This window comes from Melanerpes formicivorus, unplaced genomic scaffold (assembly GCF_026170545.1).
Source record: "Melanerpes formicivorus ecotype bairdi unplaced genomic scaffold, bMelFor1.0.p_v2 SCAF_4, whole genome shotgun sequence".
Lineage (NCBI taxonomy): Eukaryota > Metazoa > Chordata > Aves > Piciformes > Picidae > Melanerpes > Melanerpes formicivorus.
The window spans coordinates 17,035,600-17,059,820 of NW_027142356.1; the positions used below are offsets into that span (position 1 = coordinate 17,035,600).

General features: G+C 35.8%; 1 long non-coding RNA gene across 1 annotated transcript in view; it reads right to left on the minus strand.

Annotated features, from left to right (window-relative positions):
• Nucleotides 1-4,929: 4,929 nt before the first annotated feature.
• LOC137461332 (uncharacterized) overlaps nucleotides 4,930-24,221 on the minus strand; it is a 62,200-nt gene continuing 42,908 nt past the window's right edge. The window contains exon 6 of the long non-coding RNA XR_010993336.1: nucleotides 4,930-4,939. This is a non-coding gene — a long non-coding RNA (uncharacterized lncRNA). The remainder of the gene's footprint in view (nucleotides 4,940-24,221) is intronic.

Here is a 24,221-nt window from a genome sequence, read left to right on the forward strand (position 1 = left end):
CTTCCCATTCTAATACTGAATTGCACTTCACAATTTTCCATCATGTTGTTTTGGCACATATTTTCTCAAACTCCCCCCCCCCACTTTACTTCCCATGCAAAGGTACTTAAGCATATTTCACTGAAATTGACAAAAATCCCTAGGGGGGAATAAAGACAGTTTTTGTCAGTTCCTTAACACTGCAGAAATGTTAGTGGAGGGAAATGCTGCACATAGTGGAAGTGTCTTTCAGAAAAATACAACAGAATGCCATATTTATTATTAAAATGATATCTGTTAAAGGAGACAAGAAATGCATCAAGTTCCTGAAAGTTTTCAAGAAGAGTTTTCCTTATACACTTTCTAAAGCATTACCAAAAAAACCCCCACAAGCTCATTCAGACTCGCTGATGTGATAACCTCAGTGTTTCCTGCACTAGCACGTCAGTCACAGATTTTTGATTGTTTCAGCTGACATTTTGAATAAACTTTCTTTTAAAGTGCTGCTGTTTAAAAGGGAGGAAAGGGAAACTTGTGGCTGTGATGTAATACAGCAGAAATAAAAAAAGCTCCAAGTGGCTGCTCTTGACCTGTAGCAAGGTCCCTGCGTAGGAGTGAAGCATGTGAATCTGCCTGGTGGCATGACAGTCAGTTGCAATGCCGCTACTTTTAAACAAACACAAACGTATTTGAATGTGGGTGATAAGAAGGAAACAGCAATTTGAAACTAAGCAAAATGCTCAAGTGGCCGAGGCAACCAACAGCATCCTGACCTGTATTGGGAACAATGTGACAAACAGGACCAGGAAGGTTTAAGTATATCAGTTCATTTCTTACTCCCAATGAAGTATAATATATGAAGTAACAGTACTACCACTTCAGACATCAATTTGACTCAGATGTTTATCATCCAAGAACCAGCTATGGCCAGTGTGAATGAATGGGATGCTTCTGCTGAAAGCAGAAATGCTTCTGCTGAAAGCACTTCGCAACTTACTTTTTACCTGTATTTTATTTTATTGAAAGAAGCAAAAACAAAGGGATTATATATTTGAAGAAAGAGAAAGACAGCCTTCAGATATAGTGAGTAAGAAGGTCTCTAACAAAACCTAGTGGAATTCATTTGTGCTTTCAATTTCAGCAGAACACATATGTAAACAACCATAGGAGCCACACAGCTAACTTTTAAATTAAATCCTACAATGAATAATTTACATTTTCAAACAAGGATTAGAAGTCCCATTTACCTGCAGAGTTTCAGGTGTGGCTTTAATAATTTATATTCTTTCCAAAGGTGAATAAAATGCCCTCCTGAACAAATATCAAAATAATCCAAATATTTCCTTTGATAAAACCACATTGTGATGGCAAAGGAAAGGGCAACTCCTCTAAACTTGAATTCATACGCTGTTAGAGATAGGGAGGAAAACTCAATAATTTTCAAAATACAAGTTTCTGTATGCAATTTCTACCATGTACCAAAGGAAATAAGGAAAAATAAAATGGACTTTTAGCAGAAAAATCTGCTTAGAACATATTTTTTTTTGCCCTTTACTGAAAGTCTCAGAATTCTGTTGTATTTTTTATGTTCAGGAGATCGCATCTCTCCCTCCAAGCAGCAGAAGAACAACTACTGGCCAAATTATATTCTCAGTATTAGCAGGGCTATCTGTGACCTTGCAGAAAGAAGCCAAATATCCCAGATAAACACTCTGTGAAGCACTATCACCTGACTACATGGAGCACATGCTGGCTTTGGGTGACCTGTTTAAACCTTAGCTGCCTCATTGGAGTTTTTGTAGATAAATCATCTCCCTTTGCTGAAATTCACAGCCTCTGTTCTTTGCAGTCCTAATAAATATTCTTTCAATATCCTTATCGTGAACATGTGTATTCCTTGAAAAAGGGCAAAGAATATTGTGACTGATGAAATAGGGTCCACCACTCTAGAAAACTCAGTGCAATCACAGTGCAAGTGATCTATATCATAAATGCTCAGGCAGCATTAAGGTAAAATTTAATGCAAGACAAATGTCCTGTACTGTAGACGTAGTTCATAAATTAATTACACATTCTGCATCGATTTTCACCTCCTTATGAAGAAATAGTACAGAAGATGGCCATTTCCTTCAAACAGAGAATAAAACAGTCATTAGAATATTCACAAAGAAATAATCTAGATGAGACAACAGTTCCATGGGAAAAATATAGAAGGCAATTTAAAAAGCAGAAAACGTATAAAACAACTGTCTGGATCAGGGATTTCCCTCCTCCCCCTTAGGTGCTATTTTGAAGACCATGATAGCATTCAGATTTTTCTGTAAAATATTTATGAAACATTTGTTTACAGACTTTGTTAAAAACCAAATTCCCCAAAGCCTGTACTGCTGCTAATCTCGACAATTCATCATTATAATAACTATGCAAGATGATTTAGTAAAAATGATATAATATGGCCCTTGTGGTTAAGTGATAAGTACAATTTTTATCTCAAGTAAATTTACATGAGAACAATTTACAAACAAATATATTACACATATCAAGTATTCAACAGTCAAATGAACACAATGATGCCACTTTAAAGGCTACCTTCATTACAAGCTGAGGCTGCTTCACTGCCAAGATAATTTGCCAGTGTTTTAAGAATACGGCAAACACCTGGTGGCTTATCCTTCCCATTACAATGAGAAATGGAGATATCCCAGGCTTTCATGAAAAGGAAAAAAAACTAATTTTCCATTGAGATACACATTAGAAGACAGAAACAGCAAAAAAAAGACTGCTGAAGAACTACTAAATGTGATTTACATTAACATGTGTAACCAATAAAAACATAATTACTTTTAAACATCATGGCAGGGGACACCAGATCTTGGTGGTCCATGGATAGTTCATGAATACTAGAGATATGGCCACTATTCTAGTTCTTTATGCTCTTTATAAATGAAATTCAGTGAGGTAAATTAGTAAGGATTTTCACCGTGGTTGTCAATTGGTACATTTGAAAGGGTATTGCGTATAGCCATGGGTTGATCATACAGAAATTGACAGGGAAAATTTCTTTTGGAGCATTTCTTTACTCCTACTTCATCACTGAGGCAAAATTAAAAAGAAATCTCTGTGGATATTAATTTATCACAAGCAGTCTGGAGTCTTTAATGTTGTTGTAACTCAGATTTCAGATCCCTCCTAGGCCCTCATGTTATGTTAACCTCAGCCCCCTTCATCATTGTTTCAAATATCTTAACTTTCAGAAACTCAGAGATATCTGAGATTTTTGGATAAGAAACTTCCAATAAAGTGTTTTGGCTCTCAGAAAGTGTGTAATCAAATAGTCCTACTGAGCAACAAATGTAAAGACCACTGTGTCTGCTTGCAGCCCTGGCCCAAGACCCCAGAAGTTCCAAAATAACTTGAAGCAAAAACCACACTCTGTATTTCCCACACACTAAATCTTATGATTCATTCTGATCTCCCAGGGAGGGCAAGTCACCAATATCAGGCCACTTATCTGAAAATTAAATTGCATGTTACTGACTTGCTTATTATCTGCACACTTTCTTCCCCAAGTCAGTCACTTCAAAAGTATTTTCTTCTGTAGCAGTCATTTTTGGAAAGGAATTTGACATCAACGTGCATCTGAAATTCTCTAGGCAAATGATAATATAATAAGTAGAATTCATGGATCAGGGAACCAAACGTTTGCCAACTATGTCGTACACACTTTGCTCTAGAGATAAAATCTCTTTGATATTAAATTGACATAATGGAAGTGTAACTCAATAAAGCTATACATGATTTAAACCAGAGCATGAGGGAGTCCCAGAGGGTAAGTAAAATAAGAAACAGTACCAGTTAGTTAAAAATGTATACTCTTTCAGAAAAATAGCTTCTTTTTGTTGCTGTTTTACATGTTATTTCTAATCATGAACATCCAGCCCAGAACTTTTCTTTCTTACATCAAAGATTACTATTCACATTAGTAGTTGTCTAGAACTGGTGTTTCTGATAGTGGATTAATTCGTTATTACTTTGCAAAACTCTCTGATCCAAGGCCTATACTATTTAGACAATAAAAATTCACTTTTTAAATCTGATGTTTTAAAACTCACATACTTAGCTTAGAATCAGAATTCAGGATTGTACTCACTGAATGTCTTCTACTTGTTTAAAAAGAAAAGCATCAAAAAGTTTTGATAGAATTATGGCTATGATAAACGTTCTCCAAAAATGCCTCCAAAATTCTTTCCCAGTTCTATGAGCTTACATTTTTGAAAAGCAAATGTAAGTTAGGAGGCAATCACAATGACAGACTCAAGGCAAACAGCAGATTTAATATAACTTTGTGTAATTGCTTATGACATCTATAGCTAGTCTTCATGGTATCCTGCAATTCCCAAACTCTACTTCTTTACCATAACAGTGTACTACTGACATTTAATCCCTGGATATATCAGTTGTGGTGAGAGCAGTCAAATAAGAGCACCACATTCTCCTCATCAAAAAACTCCTGGGTAGAGAACTAAGCCCTGGCATGCTAGACACCGACGTGAAAAGGAATAACATCCACGCTGCTTAAAACTTTTGCTTGCTCTAGACACAAAAGTGCTCATAGGTTCCGAAAAGCACGTTATCAGAAGCTTACTGGATTTGTTCCACATTATTCCAGTTAATTGCTGTACAAATCAAATCAGATTTTCTGAAACTGACAGCTATATGACAGTAATAAAAGAAATAGTTGAAACAACACCGAGGTAGGAGATGAAGATCCATGTGGCAACAAAGAAATGAGGGTTACTGACGTGATAGAAGCCATGACAGCACCTGAAAATGGTAATATAGGGATTGCAGTTTCTACTCCCCAGAAGTGTTGAAATCAGCTGCAACTGGGCTAGTTTGGAGAATTCTCACAATTGCTAGTCCCAGTTCTTGTGGAGTACTTCCACTTACCAGATGTCTGCTGGAAATATAGACAAACATGAAACAGTTTAGTAGGTTTCTTGAGTGTGTAAAAGAATTTCCTGAGAGAGATGGTGACTGAGCCAAGAAGGGAAGGTGCTCCACTGAACCCATCTGTAAACAGAAAAAGACTTGGAGACTGTCTTGGGCATAGTGAACATGAAAAGATAGCTTTCTCAATTTTTGGAGACAGTCAACAGATCTGATACCTTGAACTTCCAGACAGATGATTTTAATGTGTTAAGGAGGTCTTGCTCAACTTAAAGCATTCTATGATTCTATCTACCTTCCAGTAATACCATCTTGGGTGTCCTAGCCCCAACTCAAGTTGCAATAGGGTGTCCTCAGATCTGGTAACACAATATTACTGCTAGCTAGGAGTAGGTTCAGCATCATTGTATTGAAGCAACATAGCAATATTGTGTTGAAGAAACTTTTGAAATGTATTGTTTTCCTGTAAATTACCTCCAAATACTTCAAAGATATTTTCCTAAGCAACAGTGAGTTCTCAGACCCAGTTTTAGCAGTATCTCTATAGCAACATGCCTGCAGTCTGATGTAATATGCAAAAACAGTTCCATGACATTGGGTTGATACGAGGCAGACATTATCCACACTTCCATTGTGAATAATTGATTAGCTTTTATTAATGTTCTTTAAAAAAAGCTAACTATTTTCTATTAACAGCCAAAATTTACCTAAACTGTCTTCTCATTGTGAAAAATAAATATTTCTCCAAGTTTACTCTGCAAATGATGATAAACTAGCACTACACACTGATTTTTATTTTTTTTTAATAACCAAACTACTGCCATGTTATACTTCAAACATTTTTAATTTTAATCCCCAGGCTACTATAGTTTGACTTGGATACATCAATGACTCACTCTATTGTGCAACAGCTTTCTCTTCTGGAATTTAAAAGCTACAAGTCAGGCAAAATGAAAGTTTCTTATCTTAGATATAGTGCATGGATGGACTTCCAATACAAGTAGAGACTGTAAATATTTTACCAGTTTGGGTTTAGTGCTGTCTCTTCTTCCATTCCCAAGAGTGCTGTAGGAAAAGCAGCTCAGGAGCAGTATCATCTCCGGACTATGCATTACCTTAACAAACAACAAAATGGAAGGGCAGAAGGCACTGTGTTGGCAACTGCCATGTATCCTCCAGCACACTGTTCAGAACTAAGGTGTCTGTTGCAAACCTAAGCGCCTGAGAATGAAACAATTGATGCATAGAAATAACAACATATACAGGGATGCAAATGCTAAGCATGGAGTTCACAAAGGAATTGCAATTTTCTTCTATATTCTGCCTAGGGAAATAAAACTTCACATTTTTTTTTTTTTTTTTCCAAATGGAGCATTAGCAGAGCACCACTATGAGAGGGTTCAACCTGGGCAACCAATGTGTCAGCCTGTGAAAATGGTTAACTAGTGAGCTGGAGTATGGATACGATATTGTCACTATCTGCTATACCAGTGGAATGAATACTAGCAAATAAGACAAAACTGTAGTCAATAAAAGGAGATTAAAAGAGTTGAGTTTGCAGCTAAAAAGCTGTTTCGTGTAGTAACTTAAGTACCTCTCAGGAAGATTTTTGAAAGACTGCTTTAGTTACTTATATAGCTTTGTAGAGGAAAAAACCCAATCCAACCAACCAACACAAAATAACCAACCAACAAACAAAAAAACTGGGGAAAATTAAAATTAAATGAAGTTGTGTCATAGGAAGTTCAAATTTGACATCAGGAAAAAGTGCTTTGCTGAGAGTGTAGTTGGTCATCGGAACAGGATTACCAGGGAAGTAGTGGTCCCAGCAACAAGCCTATGAGAGTTTAAGAAGCTTCTGGACAACATTCTTCTTCATATGATTTTTTTTATGTAGCCCTGTGAGGAGCAAGAAATTTCACTCAATAACCCCTATGGCTCTCTTCCAGCTGAAGATGTCAATGATACCATGAAATTAGGCAGGGATTTTTTTACAAAGTTTTTAGATTCTGAAATGAAATGTTGGCAGAAGTATAATTAGTTCTCTCCATGCTCTCTGAGTTAGATCAGACACAACTACAGAGAAATTCTAAATCACATACAATTAGTCCACACAAAAAAAGTCAGCATGATGACAGTTATCCAGTTATTATGATGGCTTTAAAATACCTACATTTAAAAAAAAATATTTGACTCACAGTTGAGTAGTTTTTATATCTTCATGGTTCAGATACTGAACAACTTGTAAAATTTCCATTCTCAGGTTTATAGATGACATGACTCTTCTCTAGTCTTATTACTTTCTATATCTCAGCATAATCAGCAGAAGGCCCATCACTTCAGTTCCAGAATGTCTTGGTTTTGAAATGGTACAAAATACCAAGATAGATAGAGAGTAATTCATGATACTGTTCTAAATGAGATCAATTCTTTCAACCCACATTCCCAGCTATGAAGTTAGTATGCATCAGTTTTATATATACTTGGTCATACACAGGAAGAACACAAAAATGAGTCCAGGTAACATAACATAAATTTGTGTTACTATTTAATTGCACAAGATCAACACCATTTTCCATTTTCTAGGAGCTCTGAGTGCATGGAATAATCATGACCATTTGTGCCTTCAAGGGAACAGTCTAAGCTAAAAAAAAACTCACTGAACTGAGAGATTGATCTATCTTGTTTAAGTTAATCAGTTTCTCAAAAATGTTCATTTCTTTCAAAACACAAGGGAGAAGCTGCCAATCCTTCTCATTCTTGCTCTGTAGCTCAGGGGTTAGAATACTCAGAGTGGTTTAATTCCCACTTTCTGCTTACTGACTGCTACATCTTCCCCCTCCCGGGGGTAGTACTTTACTACTCTACCCATTAATCTGCAGTCCTTCCCGCTGAAATTATTCAAATCTATGGAATATATGAGGATTATCTGAACCACAGCAAGTGCAGAATACTACCAAAGTCTGACCATCTCCTTTGCTGGTTCAACAGGCACATGTGAGTGAACAGTGAGTCCAAAATATTCATGTTAGAGACTCTTTACTTATAAAACCCTGTTCAGAAGTTAATTTCTGAGGAGTGCTTTTATCCAAAAGAGTATGCTAACTGTCACTAAGTGTACCATCATTTTTGGAAATAGAGAACTGTTTTCAAATTTCTCTCAACAGCTGCTCATGCATTCCACCTAAGGTGTACAATGCTCCTGCTTATAACAGCTCTGTAAGAAAGTAACCTGCCACATTGATTCAATAGATATCCAGCATTATCACAAAATGTTTTGTACTGTACGCTCATCAAGACTAACAGTGGGAATTAAATGTTGAATTGGTATCCTTAAGGTAAAAATAAAAATTAAAAATCCCTAGCAGAGTACCAGGGCTCACAGCAGCAAATACAAGCCCAAGGTGAAAAACATGCAGTGGGACTGAAAATGCTATCCTACTTTAACCATGTGATTCTACAGTATGACAAAATGAGGCTAAGAATAAACTCTCATCTGGTGGAAGAAGAAAGGTCTAAAAAAGAAATATCGGCTGCTAAAGCATACAGAAGGATACTATTTTCTATGTGCCCTCCCTATGCTTTTGTGCACTAATTGTGGCAAGTGAAGGAACAATTTTTAATTTGGCACTGACACAGTACTTTGTCTGTTCCCATGAATAGGCTTACCTTCCTTTAACCACAGCACTACTAGGCACAAGACTATAATAAAAATACAGTGTACATTATTTTTGCTTTTAAATTAATTATTCTCAAAGGCTTGGACCAAGTTCTGACTTTTTAATAGTTATCTTCATTGGGGCTTTTGCATAATATAATCAGATTTTTGCCTGGTGTTCAATATGTGACATTGTTTTCAATTCCTTGGTTTTCTCTCTCCTAGGACAGTTCCAAAAATGCGTTTCTGAGGTACCATTCTCTCCCCCCAGCTCCCACAGCATTTGACTAGGAATCTATACTGATTATCATTTATGCTGCTGTGGAATCTTTACAGTGTCAGGTCGTTATTATTTTGTCACAGAAAATTATACTCTTCACTATGACTATTCTCCCTATAATGCTTTTATTTTTCATCATTTTTTAATCAATCCTTTTCTCTGAATTCTTGTTTCTTAGAATACCAACAAAGGGTATTAAAGCTTCAGAGAAAACAGAATGTGTGTTTTTTTAAATGGCTTGTTTAGTGCTTCCTACCATTTCTAATTTGAACTGGTTAAAATTTCATGCAGTACTGTCCACTGATATTTGTTAAGCTTTTTAGAATTAAAATTGTCTAAGTGTTATGCTAAATCTGGAAATCACCTTGAAAGTGATAGTGAAAGTAGTTGCAAATTATTTGCCATACTTTAAAAGACTATGAGGAGAGAAAGCACCTGCAAGAGAAAAACTATAATAGGAGATGATATAATAGTACATATTTTTCTCACAGTCACGATACACGTGGGCATTTCTCCCCAACATTATATAGTTATGTCATTTTGTGTTCTATGAAGTATGGGTGCCTATACACAGATCACATCAGACTAACCTTTCTTCCACTTAGACAAAGAAAAAGCTTCAGAGTCAGCAGAGTTAATCACAGATTAATTTGAACTGTATTTTGAGTAGCTATTATTTTCAACCTGACTTTTGAAAGAGAAGAAGATACAGTTAGTTTTTAATTTATTTCCAAATCAGTAAGAAAAACTGAAGGTAGTCAAAAATGACTGTTCAGTTTTTACATAGGAGAGTTCACTGGAACTTAATCAAAAATCAAGACATTGTGGATTTCCCTTTTGCAAGTGTAACTTTCACCCTAACCCACTTTATTTGAAATCGAGCATGTACTACTTTTCAGAAGCAATGTATGTGTACGTTTGCTAAACCTAACCCTAACTCTAATGCAAAAGGTTAGTTTCTAAAACAAATGGAACTAAAAAGCTAGATCAACAATTCTCAGGTCTGTAAAATTCAGAAGTCTACTAGAGAAGCTAGAGTTGCCCCCAAACAGCTCCAAACCTCTGTTATATTCCTTCACAGGCTTCACGTATTTTGTTTTTTTCCCAAAGGAACACTAATACATATTCCTAAACAGTAACTCATTACTAACTGAATGACATCTCCAGTGAATTTCCTACCTGCCTGCACACAATGCAAAAACCCAAACACCTACTACACTGATCATTTCTTCTTCATTCTCAGTTTTTTCAGTGAGTGTCCAACCATCGTGCATTTGTACACAATTATTTTTTCAAATGCCAGATCATTTCTATTGCAGATTGAGGATCAGTGTCTAACACTTAATTACCAATATACTCTCCAGTTACCAGCCCAGGCAACTCCTGGTTCAGAATTGCTTCAAGACTAGTTGCAACTAAGTCATAATTGATTATCTTACTAGGAAAGGACACACCATTCTACATGAACTATATGTTAGAAACTACTAAGCCTTGAAGTCCATAATATCACTCAGTTTCTTTTCTAAACTTCAAAGATTGCTTCTGACTTTGAAAATTCTTTTACCCATTTTCCATGCATCTTTTACAATTTTTACCTTTATTCATTAAATAGAAACAAGTGTAACTATCAGAATAGTGTGATAATCACATACTACTTCACTAAGCCCATGAATTTAAAACACTACAACTACTCTTGATGTTCAATAATGTTGTAATATTTGTACCTGATGTTCTAACTTGATGTTGTTTCACTAGTGATCCATTGTGAATATTTCCTATTATGTTTTTAATAACAGAAGAAATTATGGTAATGTTGAAAAGCTCACAAAGAAAGGACAAAATGTGAAAACCAGTGTTGTCATTACAGTCATTTTGTGCACATACTTCTGAGAATTTTTTTTGCCATTTCAGTAGAATACTACCTACAGATGCTGACATATTTTAAGTATTCAAACATCATTAACAACCTGTAATTTTTACTGTCTAAGGAGCTTTAAAAGCAGTGTTCTTTTGTCTCAGGAAGGGAAGATAATATCTTAAATAAGACTTCAAGACCTTTTTTATCTTTATGATTTCAAATGATTAGTGTGTGGACTAAACAGTCGGCTGCTTGAGTGACAACTGAGACCTAACCTAGATCAACTTTTCCAGCAGAAAATGTCTACATTTAAAAAATTGATTACAAGAAAAGCAGATATTCTCTTGCATACTGTGAAGAAAAATTGCACTCTCATACTGTTTAACAATATAAACCAGTGGGATTTCTGTCTACTCCTATTCCACATCAGTATATTTAGGGACAGCCTGAGCTAACATTTTTTTAAATAGTGGAAATCTGACTAGCTCAACCCAGTGCCTCCTGAACACATTGGTGCTGTGTGTACAGTGGACCAGAAGGTCAGCCAAGGGACTGAGACAGTGAATTCTTGTCTCTTATCTCTTTAGCAAGCAAAATTTTCAGGTGGGCAACATTTCTAGAATTCTATTTAAAACAGGGTTTGCCACAAGAGGATCATGACAGCACTCAAAAACATTCAAGTCTTACTTAAGTAAAAAAACAGCAGCAAGATTAGGCAATTAGCATGACAAAACTGATTAGGGTGAAGCGTAGGTGAAGCAAATAAATACAAATGTAACAAGCAAAAAAAAGAAAATTAGAACACATAATGTAAAATTGCCAGATTTCCAGGTGTTGTCTGTGTGCAAGGAAGGGAGAGGTGGAGAGGAGCAGACCAATACAGGGCATAGTATATGTTTCATGTTTTCAAAAGAATAAGCTCCTTCAGTAATTTATTACTTTCAAAATGTTTTTCAGTTGCCTTATTTTAAGTGTCTGTTTGTAGTGTTTTGTTTCTATTAATAAAAAAAGTCTCTTTCATATACAATAGAAGAAATGTATCAGGAACAGGACACTCAGCCATAAAGCAGTGTGTTCAAAAAGCCTTCTGAAAACTTACTTAGGTACAAGGTATTAATGTTTTATTGTCAAAATAACCTTCTGCCTGCTACTTCCAATTCTGAACAACCAGCAAACCAATAAATGCAGTCAGAAACACACCATAAGGCTGAAATTCTACTTTCTACATATACCTGTACCTTGCCATTTTAACATGTATCTTACACAGTGTATTTAGAGTAATCTGAGAAAAAGATGACGAAATAAGATAAAGCCTGTAACAAAACTGAAGAAGTCAATCTAGGAAAAAATTTAAGAAACAGGAAATTTACACATCCTCACTTCTTACAAAGTGAACTGAAACAACTTACATGGATTTATAACTGTGGCTCACCCATGAAAGCTTCACTTCAGTCCACAGCTGTCAACACAGAAGCTATCAGAATGTGCAAAAAATAATAATAAACATCTTAAGATGCCATTATATACATTGATTAAATTGAAACTGAAAATTACATTCAGCTTGATTACCTGATACCTAAATTGCAAGCACAAAACTAGAATAGGTCTAAAGTACAGCCATTATGTGCAGATGCCCATTTGTGCTCTACTACCTATCACATGGTGGTGTGGAAGCAGGACATGCTGGAAGTTCATGGTTTCTGGCAACAGCAGATAGGCTTCTGCTTCACCTGCAGAACTGCAGTTCCACTTGTATTTAGTGACCTGGGCACTGGTAAGAACAAGATGTTCCTCAGGATCAGCTTAGTTCAAAAAAGTATATCTACCCAACATGGAAAAGGTAGGTGACGCAGCTGATCGATGAACAGACTAAAGGAAGTATTCTGTTGTATCTGCTACTCACAAACAAGAAATGCTGGATGATGCCAAGGGCAGCAATTAGACATATGTCAGAACTTGACATATGAGTTTTATCTTCCCTTTCCTCAGCCATTAAATTTAATATATGATAGATAAGCAATCTGACAAATCACCAGTTATAGTGCAAAGAGTTTGCCCAGTTCATGAATCTCAACAAAAGAGGGCAAACAGAAGTAAACTATGGTCTGCCTGAAGCAGAATTTCAGTTTCAGTTTGGCTTCCAACTTTGGTTCTGACTTCATCTCATTACCTGACTAAAGATTATGGACATAACATCTTTAGGAACTACAGTTTCTACAGTTTAGGAACTACAGTTTCTACTTCCATATTTTCCATCTATTCCTGACAAAGAATTAGATCTATTTTAATATACTTTGAAGTTCTGGGTTTTTTTTTTCCCCTCTGTTGTTTCAGCCCATCAACTCTATACATACACATGGGTCACATACACAGCTCAAAGAGTGTTAAAAGCTCACAGCGAGCTGGCAGTCACCAGAATTAAGTAACACTTTCATTTTCATGAACGGTAAGCAAACTATTGCACTGATCCTCAGAAAGTGTAAGTTCTTTGCCCCTCATCCCCCATTGTCATTCCTAACTTTTCTTTTACCCCTGCAGAAACAATCTTTAAGGCATCCATGTGCACACTCTTTAAAGATCTTTTAGATTAGCAAATGGCTTGTACCTCACTGCTTTGTGCCATGCATGAGAAAATAATGGAGTTTTGAAAAACTGTTCTTGCATGCTGTACAAATCAGAGCAGTGGGTCACATCATTCAAAGGGGAAAGTTCAATCTTTGAAGTTATGAGGTAATCTAATAAACTGGACTGGATTTTCTATTGCATTCTATATTTTGAAAGGATCACAGACATTTTACAGGTTACTATCAGTACTGGTCTACAATATTCCTATACTTATTTGTATCAAATGAACAGTATCAATAAACAAATTTAAAAACCAAAAGAATGCCAAATAAATTTGTGTTTTATTGTTACAAATTTCTACTAAGAAAATCTTTTAGTCCATTTTGTTTTAAATTACTTGTACATGTATGAATGGATAATCTGATGTAAATTTTTTGGGTAGTACCAAGTGCAGCAAACACACCAGGAATTATGTATAATTATTGCTCTAAAACAGTATTTCAACTACCTCTAGTTTCTTTACTGACCAGCAGTTTTACAGAAATTTTCTAACTGAACAAATTGTAGCAGAAATAAAAATAAACAAACAATGCCCATTTCACAGGTTTTTCATGGTAACTTTACATTGCCGAGAACTTGACACAAAGAATGATCCATGAATAATTATGAAGTTTCTAGAGTATCAACATTTCGGTCACGTTATTAACTTAACATTTTGATTCTTTGAAATATATCAAATTAAACTGCAATATGACCTTGTTCATATGAGCATAGTACTCTGGTTTAATCTTTGATCTTAACAGCACACCAATTCCATTTCTATGCTGCTATTTCTTTACTTTCCTGATTTAATTTAATGCCTAAGTTCCTAATTGTCATTAAATTCATCAGCCTTAAGATCAGTAGCTTCAATATCTTTTTCAACAGGAGGAGGAAAAAAAGGAAAAAACCATCAAAACCCCAAACACAGAGAATAAAACAGAACCAAGTACATTCTTTCCAATTAGTTATTCCTTCAGATGGTGGTTTCTTACAGTTAAGAGTAGGTCCAGCTATTGATCTGGGTTAGGCTGCTTATAGAAAGGTCACACTTTCCAAGTTATTTTTGTTTCCCACAATGGTCCCATTGCAGCTGAACAAAATCCACATACATTAAAAACATTGCATTTGATTTGGTGTTTTAAAATTCATTACAATTTATCAACAACAATTCCTTCAAACGTAAACGGACCATCTCAGCAGGACATCCTTTACAATTCATACTGTATCTAAATAATCAGTGCATCTCCTAAATCACTCAAAATGAAGCTGAGAGCAATCTGACCCATTCCATACATTTAAATAAGAGTACCACAGTGTTAAAAGTCACCAGAACTGTAGTCTTATTTTTGCCTTGACAGTAAACATATCCAAGTGCTGAAAGCTGAAAAATCCACATAGAAACATACAAATGGCAAATAATTTTAACATGAAGTGACAGTCTAAAAAGAATCTAATTTTTTCAAAACTGAAAACATAATTGTTGTTAATTTCCTGAGATAGCAGAGAAAAAAATCATAGAATACACCAGTCAGTTAAATCGTAATTCCATAATTTCTCTGATAATTGAAGAAAATTACTTTTTTGCACTGGAAATTGTAATAATTGCAAATGCTCCCTTTCTGTTGACCTTGGTGACAATCAAGCAACATCTTATTCTTTTCTATAGTAAAGGAGATGTTTTTTTAGACAAATAAGAAAAAAATGCAAGGACACAAAATAGCTCATATAAATATTATGAGCAATAATGCTACTAAGGGTGAAAGCAATTAGACATATCAGATACAGTCCATTGTAAAGTTCAGACGGTACAAAAGAACAATGGTCCAGAGTTTGTCACACCTGACTAACATTATATTTATGTGGCATATGAAGAAGCTACCTCCTCCACTGCTAACAAATGCATAGAAGAAAAATTTAATTTCAGTTGAACACACTTGTATGTGTTCCCTAGGAATTTCAGTTCCCATTTGGCTATGTCTCAGTCAGATAATTCTGTAAGACATGACAACTTGGGGTGTGGGGAAGAAAGCTCACTGAGTTTTACTAGCTGCAAGAACAGCAGACATCTTGCTTATTGTTCTGTACCAGCTGGCTTCTTTCTTTGTTCATCTGCTTAATATTATTTATCTGTGTTTGGTATCTTTTATGTTGTTTTCACACCAGTACTCTCATCTTGTGTTTTATTTTCTAGACTTTTGAACATTTAATGCTATTACAAGGAGTTCTTCATTTAGCTTCCCTCACCTGTTTGAATGATTAATGCATTTGTCATGTAATAATTTTTTGTGGTTTTGTTTTCTGTGTTTTTCTTCTTATACTGAATTTCTACGTCTGGACAGTATTTGAGATAAAATTTACAGAATAAGTAAAGTAACCAAATCTACTTTGCACTGTAATTTTAATCTAGTTAAGTGTAAAACCACATCTAGAGGGGAAATTAAGATACTGAGTTTCAAAATAACAGAGTTTAGGGGGAAAAAAATTCAGCAGGTTGAGTGCAATCAAGCGTAATAAAACATCAGCGAGGAAACAGCAGCAAGAAGCTGAAACGTGTATAATGAGATTAAAGTGTGCCCAAAGGATATGGAATGCATAGCATACAGCAATAAAATGAGGAGTTAAAAAAAGCCAGTATGGCCAAAAGAGAATAAGAAAAAGCACTACAGCTGTAGCCTCATTTAAATTAGATATGAAATGATTTATGTGGTCATCTTGACCCATAGATTATGATAATATTTTTTAAATTAAGTACAAAGGAAAATGTGAAGGAATACAATGAGAAGCTCTGAATATTAAAAAACAATCCAACATTACAACACTGCAGTACAGTATATAGAATAGTAATAGTATTTTGAGGAACTGATGTAAGAAATTGGGAGGATCTTTATTTTTGCTTCCTACACAAATTCCTGTTGTTCTTTAAACAATAGAAGATGAGAAACCACAGAATATTCAGTCCAAAGGCAAAGAAACCAAGATATCCTGGTTTCTCAAATTAAAAAGAAATAGCTTTTTTAATTGAAGTAACGTAGGTAAGATTTTGAGAATGTAGAATTTTGTTTGTGAGGTTTTTTTGGGTTTTATTGTTTGATTGTTGCCTGTTTTTTGTTGTTATTGTTTGTTTTTGTATTGGGTTTTGGGGTTTTTTTTGGTTGCTTGTTTTGGCAAGAACAAAAATTATGCTTAGGTTATTTAGATTTAACTTAATAGATTGAAAGAAGTGGCAATGTTCAAATATTTCACCCATGAAATATTTGAAACAGGAGATGTCTTGATTTTAATTTCCTCAGCATCAAACATTACTTTCTCCACAATAATTCACGGCAATAGAAAGAAAGTTTAAAGTTTTGTCTCCACCACCCAATGGGTTCCTTCTGTATGAACTATACAGATGAGCAAAGTTGCAGATGAGCAAGGAAAGCAATTTTCTTCTTTTATAGGAAGGTACAGGAAGACCATCTAAGTTTTGAAAATATATTTTTCTGGACCTTATAAATATGTCTAAAACATTAATTGTATTTGGACAAAGATTAGTAGAAATCATCATAATTTATTTTTATTTCATTACTATTATTAATTTTCTCCTGGAAAAAAAAAAATATAAACTTTATTAAAGTAATTTTCTGCAATAAATCAATTCTGAAAGATCCTTCTGCAAATCACCGGAGAATGTTACTATTTATGAATCTAAAGGGAGCCTAAGGACAATAGCTGAATAATAACATAGTTAACTAAAATTTGTAAAGAATGGCCTTTTCTCTGGGAAAATTGCCTAGCATCAAAGGGCCCCAGCATGAAGACAAGGATGACATAACAGTCCTCTTTTTCCTGTGGACTCATGACATTTTAAAACTTGGTCTTTTTCTTCAGTAGCTGAAGTACATATACTCCATTCAGCTATATATACATGAATGCTTTAATGTTTGCTTTATAACTAGTACATTTCTTGCTGTGATGATCTCATGGAAAACCCTAGGAAATGTCTAGTGTAAAGACTTCCTATACCTCTCTTGTTGAATAATTTACATACTTTGTGTTCAATAAAAACAGTTCTTTTAAATAGCAGAGATACACCACATCTTTTGTTCCAAAAATGCAGTCTTTAAAGCTCACATTCTCATTCCAGTTGAGGCATGAGTATCTATCAGAGTAGTTCCCTAAGCAGCATATTTTTCACTGCAGTTTTTAAATAATTCCTTCCAGCATTAAACTCCAAGTCTATATTTACTATTCCCTGAGAAACTTGTGAATCAAACACTTTCCTAAACATAAAACTTTGCCTAATGACCAACATCTATGAGCGTGCTCTTAAAATTTGCACTAGAGAAATATAGATGATATTAAAACAAAACTAAACACAAGACACCAGGGATATATCTTTTTAGTGAGTTTAAGAAGTAGAGTCCAATACTTTTCCCAGTATACAAGTAGAAAGTTACTTGCTTTGGTGTGGAATTACATGTATTTGTAGATGGGGACTCTTGAATCCTTAATTATTTAATCCTTGAGTATGAAAAAGTAATACCTCACTGTGTCTAAAGACTCAGCTCTCTTTGTACTTTATCAGATCACTAGTGAGTCAAATATTTTTGTCCATTCTCACATACTCAAAACTGAAAATATCCAATATATCCACACTTAACTGCCTACTATTTCTCTTATGCAGTAAAATTAAACAAACTGAATTTTGAGCCATTGTCTTTAATCTTCTGATAGTCATGGGTATCATGTTTTAATGTATTGTCTATAACAGACAGTACAGCAAAAGTATTTTATAAAAAGTTTAAGAGAATAAAGGGAGGGGGGTCTGAGGCATTTATTTACAAGTCATATTTGACATTAGAGTCTTGAAGATACTGCATATTATCTCAAGGTTTGTATGCCATTATAATCAATTAGCCAAAACAAGAGGTTTTAGCTATTGTTATGACTTCAACTGATAAACTTGAAGATATTGGTATCTGTAGATTTAGTATTTATATAAAATAAAGCATACGTTAAATAAAGTTTGGGGGTTTTTTATCTCTGTATTAGTAATTTTAAGTGAAAGTGAGTTGGAAATTACCACGTTCTTTTTTCCTCAACTTATATTCTTGCAAATAGATCATCGCACCAGCAAGGTGATCAGTATTGATTTTCGTACCTACCAGAGACTAGTGGTATTTTATTTCATTAGTTCTTCAGCTTTTAATCATCTGGGATTTTGTACCTTAAAGGAGCATAGAGAATCAGCCTGAACTGTGAATTGTCCATTTTAAAGGAGAAACGAGACACTGTATTAAGAAATGCATTGCACACTGACAGATACTATTCAGAGTACAATTCACCATAGCAAAAGGCAGAAACAAGCAAAGAAAAGATTCTTAAGTCAGCCTCCTACATAAATAATAAGGTTAGTATGGACACCTTAACACTAACTCATTAAAAAATAAGTTATTCTAGTAAATGGAGTGGTAAACCAATTATGAGAATAAGCGGTTACTAGAAGCACAGTTCTTTTAAAGCAGTAAACCAGCAGTTACATTGCATTCAGTCCTTATCCTTGGTAGGTACCTGCCCATCATTAATGGAAATATGGACACTTTTTAACACCAAGGATTCAACTGGTATCAGCTCTGCTCCTTCATTTATAGCATCAGAATATACTTAGAACCTTAAACACTCCTGGAAGCTGCTACAATCTGTGAGGTTTTCTACCTTTAAAGCCCCTAGGCTATTTTCATTCATCTAGAAACTTTCCCATTAAACATGCTGAGTATTTCTAACAGTATTAAGTCTCTTGAGCTTTATCTTCCTACAAGCTTCTGGCTGCTCTCAGAACTGGAACAAAGCTGTCACCAGGAGTGCTGATCAAAATTTTTATCACTTGGCGTCCTAAGGTAACACCAGATGGCTACTTGAATATTCTGCAATTATACTAATTATACATATTTTCCATGAGTATTTGGGAGTAACTTCATTAACTTCTTCATATACATCTTTAGAGATACAGTTCTTACTACATGGAATGTAGACATGTATCATGTGAGTTAGAGCAGTGGTAGCAGATTTCTAATCAAAGTCAATACAATTAATTTTTGTTTTGACAGTCCTCAGGAAAAGCAGTTTTATGGAGAAGTGAGCATCTATTTAACTCTAAGTCTGAACTAAAGTTCAGCTAATCATAAATCATATTTTGGCTCAAACTATCTAGAAGACAAAGGAGTGACTGTACACAAAGGCACATAGATACAGAGGGTGGGGGGGAAGTGTGGAAGTCCATAAGCAATCACAGGGTTGTGATACCTTTGGAATTACAGAGATGCAGTACTATAACACATCCAACAAGAGTGCTGTGTTAGGTGGATACAGACATTTCAGGAGAAACAAGCAGGGAAGAGAAGGAAATAGTAGTATTGGCAATCCACAGTTTTCTTTGTAGTTGGATTGGACATTATTTTTGACAGAACCCAGCTGAATAGGAGAGGTGTTCTGCTGCATCTGCTATTTGTGGGAAAGAGAGCCCAACCAAACTAAACTGGTTGAAAATTGGTAGTGCAAGTCAACTTTAGCTGCTATAACCGTGGCAGAATTTAGAAGACTGGTAAAGGCAAACAGTATGAGAATCACCCTGGGCTTCAGAAGAATACTGATTCTTTTAGGGAACTGGTGGGATCCCTGAAGATCAAAGGAGTGAAGGAGAGAATTGTTTTCCAAGATCAACCATGAGTAATCCTATTTTTTGTTGTTGTGTTCTTCCCTTGTGTTTTATCAATGCACAGTGAGACATGATGCTATTTACTGTGGAATTGAACACGTAGCTGTCTGCGGAAGCGGACTTCAAAGAAAATTATGCAATGCATTAAATCCATTTAACCCTTAAAGTAGAGGCCTAAACCCAAGTGTTAACTACAAAGTATTATAATTGAGTCTGAAATGCTCTATGGTAAAACTAGGTGCAGAAGGCTGCGCTAGTCTTGTTTTCAGAAGCAAATATTTCCCCCTGCCTATCTAGGGGATAGCATGATTGTGTAGAATAAGACTAAGTTAAAGCAGGCATTTGTTGCCTTCTCTCAAGGGAGACTTCAGTGAAAAGACTCCTACAGCGTTTGCATAAAGAAATTATTTTGTAGGTAGGCTTGCTTCAGGAACATTAACCATACTTGTCCCTGAAGGCAAGAGTAGGCAGAGTTACAGCTCCTCTGTGGACCCTGAAAGCACTGAGGAACAGAGTTGCTCTGTAAAGAAATCTGCCATCTTCCCTCTTTGAATTCTTCACACTCAGGAACATTAACAGGTGATTTAGTTGGTATATAGGGACTTCATCTAACAAAGTCCAGAATACAGCTCTTGTTTGGTTGCACCCAAGTCTGAAGGATTCTAAGTGACTGCTGGAGACTTAAGTCTTGCCAAATATTTCTGTGAAAAAACAGTATTCTTAAAGTGCATAAAATAAAATACAGTAAGTTTTTAAGGTTTCTCTAGAACTTCTTTGGAAAGAGGAATAAAACAAACCCACAAAACCTCTTGAAGAAATTTTCTGTGAATGTCTACAATTTGTTGTTGTTAGCATAAAATGAGATTATCCAAGGTCAAACACATCTCTACTCCATGACTTGCCTAGGATCTGGGAGCTGTCAGAGATGCCTAGATCTTTGATGGAGATCCTAGACATACTGAAGGCAATGGGAGAAATATGCCCAAAGCACAGACTTTGTGATGAAAAAAAATCCAAAAGTTGATGCCAAGGTGACTAAGCAACCTTTAGCATTTTTAGTACTGTCAAGTCACATATGTTCTTTTCCATTTCACTCAGTTCCACTTCTATGTGAGTTGACAGAGCTTCACTTCTACATCTGCCAGAGTTATTACTACTGCACTCTTGAAGGCTTATGTAGAAGGTACTACGCCATATTCTACTCGCCAGTCTTACACAGCAGAACATAAAGCTGATCACCAAATGACAAAGAATAACAACTTAAAATAAAAGAATGACATTTTACTGTGATCCTTGGTTACTAATTGCAATCTCAACTCTTGGTTCTGTGTTCAAAAGCTTAGAGACTGAACTATACTGATGTCCACATGCTTTTAAGTTATGCACCAGAATCTGGAAGCACTGAAAGATACAAGAGAAAGTTCATGAGACTGGGAATTCTGTTTTATTCATTGCCCAAGTTTTATGCTGTTTGACTAAGGTGTTATTGAAGATGTCAGGCAAAGAAAGACTGCAGAGAGCAGTAGCACTTGTTAGTATTTATTCTTAACTAATTCATAGCACTGTCAATTCTTTGTAAAAGTCAATCCTCCCCTTCCTTCTGACTCCACTGAAAATTGTGGGGGAAAAAAAATAAGCAGCACACTTTTGCTGTCACTATGGTTTTTGCTTTCTTATTTTATCTCAATAGCGTAGATTATTTTTTATGAAGTTTAAAGGAAATAGTAGCGGTATTGTTTCAATTTTCAATTCCTAAGAACCTGATACATGTAGGTGGTACAGCTCCATTTCATGCCATTTCATCTGACATTGTAATATTGCCCTTCAATTTATCTTCCATTTGGTGGGAAAACAAGAAACCTCCTTAGTGACCTCTGAGATGTCCTTTTGTTGTTGTGATCAAGTGTTCATCTAAAGAATTATTGTGGTCCCAAGTGGGCCTTATAGGAAAGTGTTACATACATTACATACGGCAAGTCATGCCATGATATTCTGTTATTATGTTGGCACACCCACATAAATTGTGCTTAGCAAAATGCTACAATCTATTAAAGAATCACAATCATGCTCTAGGTCATCTAATTTTACCAGAGCAATATATATCTTAGTGTCCTAAAGAAATTTATCAAGCAACCTTGTAAGTCTTCACCTATATACCATTCATACACAGATTATTTTGTGGCCAATCTGCAATTTATATTTATAGAAATATTAAATCATTTTGCTTGGAAACGACCGGTAAGACCACAGAGTTCAAGTGTTAACATAGCACTGCCAAGTGCTACCAAACAATGTCACTAGTGCCACACCTGAATGTTTTTAAAAATATCTCCAGCAATAGCAGTTCAGCCACTTCCCTAGGTAGCCTCTTTCAATCTTTGATAACTATTTTGGCAAAATTTTTTTTTCCTAGTTCTACTAAAAATTTCTGAATTTGTAATGTACATCTACAGCAGTACTTGTTCCTTTCTTCCACTGTTTATTGCTGTAAGGGCAGTTAGAGCTGGATTGTTCTGACTGGCTTGCCCCAGGGGTGGAAATATGCCGCTGAGTAAATACAGATGGAAATAAAGGTTTGGTTGAGAAGTTGAGGGTCTTTCCAGGTGACCAGGATGTCCAATGGATCCATGAAGAGCTTGCACCACAGAAGAGTGAACTCTGCATCACTGGGATGTTCCATTAGATGAGGGAAGAAGAACTGGAATGGACTGAATGAGAGACTGTTTGAGTGGACGCCCAGATGAAGATATGGCCTTCACCAAACATATCATCGGAAGATTTCTGATTTAATGATGTGTTTGGGTGCAAAGATTATGGTATGAAATAAGGGGTGGCGTGTTGCAGTTTGAGCTGGGTGCCCCCTGCAATGTTTACTTCCTGTGTCCAGAAGTCCAGCCCAGAGGGGTGGACACAGGAAATTATGTAGCATTTGCTACCACAATTCTCTGCACCACTATAAGATCCAGTGCGGAGTCTAGCACTTCCTTTTTTCTTCCTCCTCCATCAGCCGGTAACTGGGGGAGATGCCTTCTGGCTTTGGGCCTGGCTAGGCCCAAGACCATGGGGGAATGGGCAGTCTCAGACCTGGCCAGCTGAGACTAGCCTAGCGGGGAGGGGGAGGGGGGAAGAAGGAGCCATGGGGGTTTTGTGTGTACCCTCAGGTGGGGATGGGATCTCTCTGGGTCTGTTTTGGGATCTTTGTCACTGTGCTTTTGGTTTTCTGTAAATGTTCACTGCTTTCTATTTAAACTTTCCATCACTTTCACAATCCGTTTGTCTGAGAGTTTATTGTTGCCAGTGGTGGGGAAGGGGGCTGCCTCAACCCAGCACAACTTTCTTGATGAAAACAGTAGCCTTAATGTCAACTTGCAGCATTGTCAGGAGGAAAGGCAACATCCCAGTAGTAAAGATTTTCTGATGAAAACAACAAAACCCCCAAGGAAATAGTAGAAAGGTAAATTTTCAAAGTTTTTTCACCTTAATTAAAAATAAAACCACAACACCTGTTCTACCTGGTAACAATATAGTCTAGTGGCTTTTCTATTGCTTTTTCTGACATGATAAATAACTTTTCCAGTGAGATAACAAGCTCAGATTCAGACAATAAATTTTGTCAACAGTAAGTGGTATTGTCTTGGAGTGGAAGCCAAACTGAATTCCACTAGTATTGTTCATTTCTCATTCTGGAAAGATCAGCAATTAAATAATCATCATTTATTCTGCATAGATATATGAATGTGATGGTTTAATGCAGCCTGCTCACTCCCAACACAAAAGCAAGAGAAAAATAAAAACACACACAAAAACCCACACAATCATAAAAACCCACCACCAAAACCCTCTAGGTTGGGATACAAATTTAAGATTAAAATAATTTACTATAAATGAAATAATATAAAGCACAATTACCTTAGCCTACTTTGCAGAAGAGCGCAGCAAAATGCAGAAAAGCACAGGAAAAGCCAGCAACCTACCCCTTATGCCTCTCTGTTCCCCAGTCAACGCAGCAGGAAAGACCAACACCCCAAACCCTGAAACCCAACCCAGCAAGCGGAACAAGAAGCCTTTCAAGTTAGAATCTGAACTTCAAGCCCCTCTTGCAGTTCTTCCATAATCTAATTGTTAATTTCTTCTTCTTTACCATTTTAGTTTCAAACCAGAAAAACTATTTTACATTTTACTTGTCTTCCAG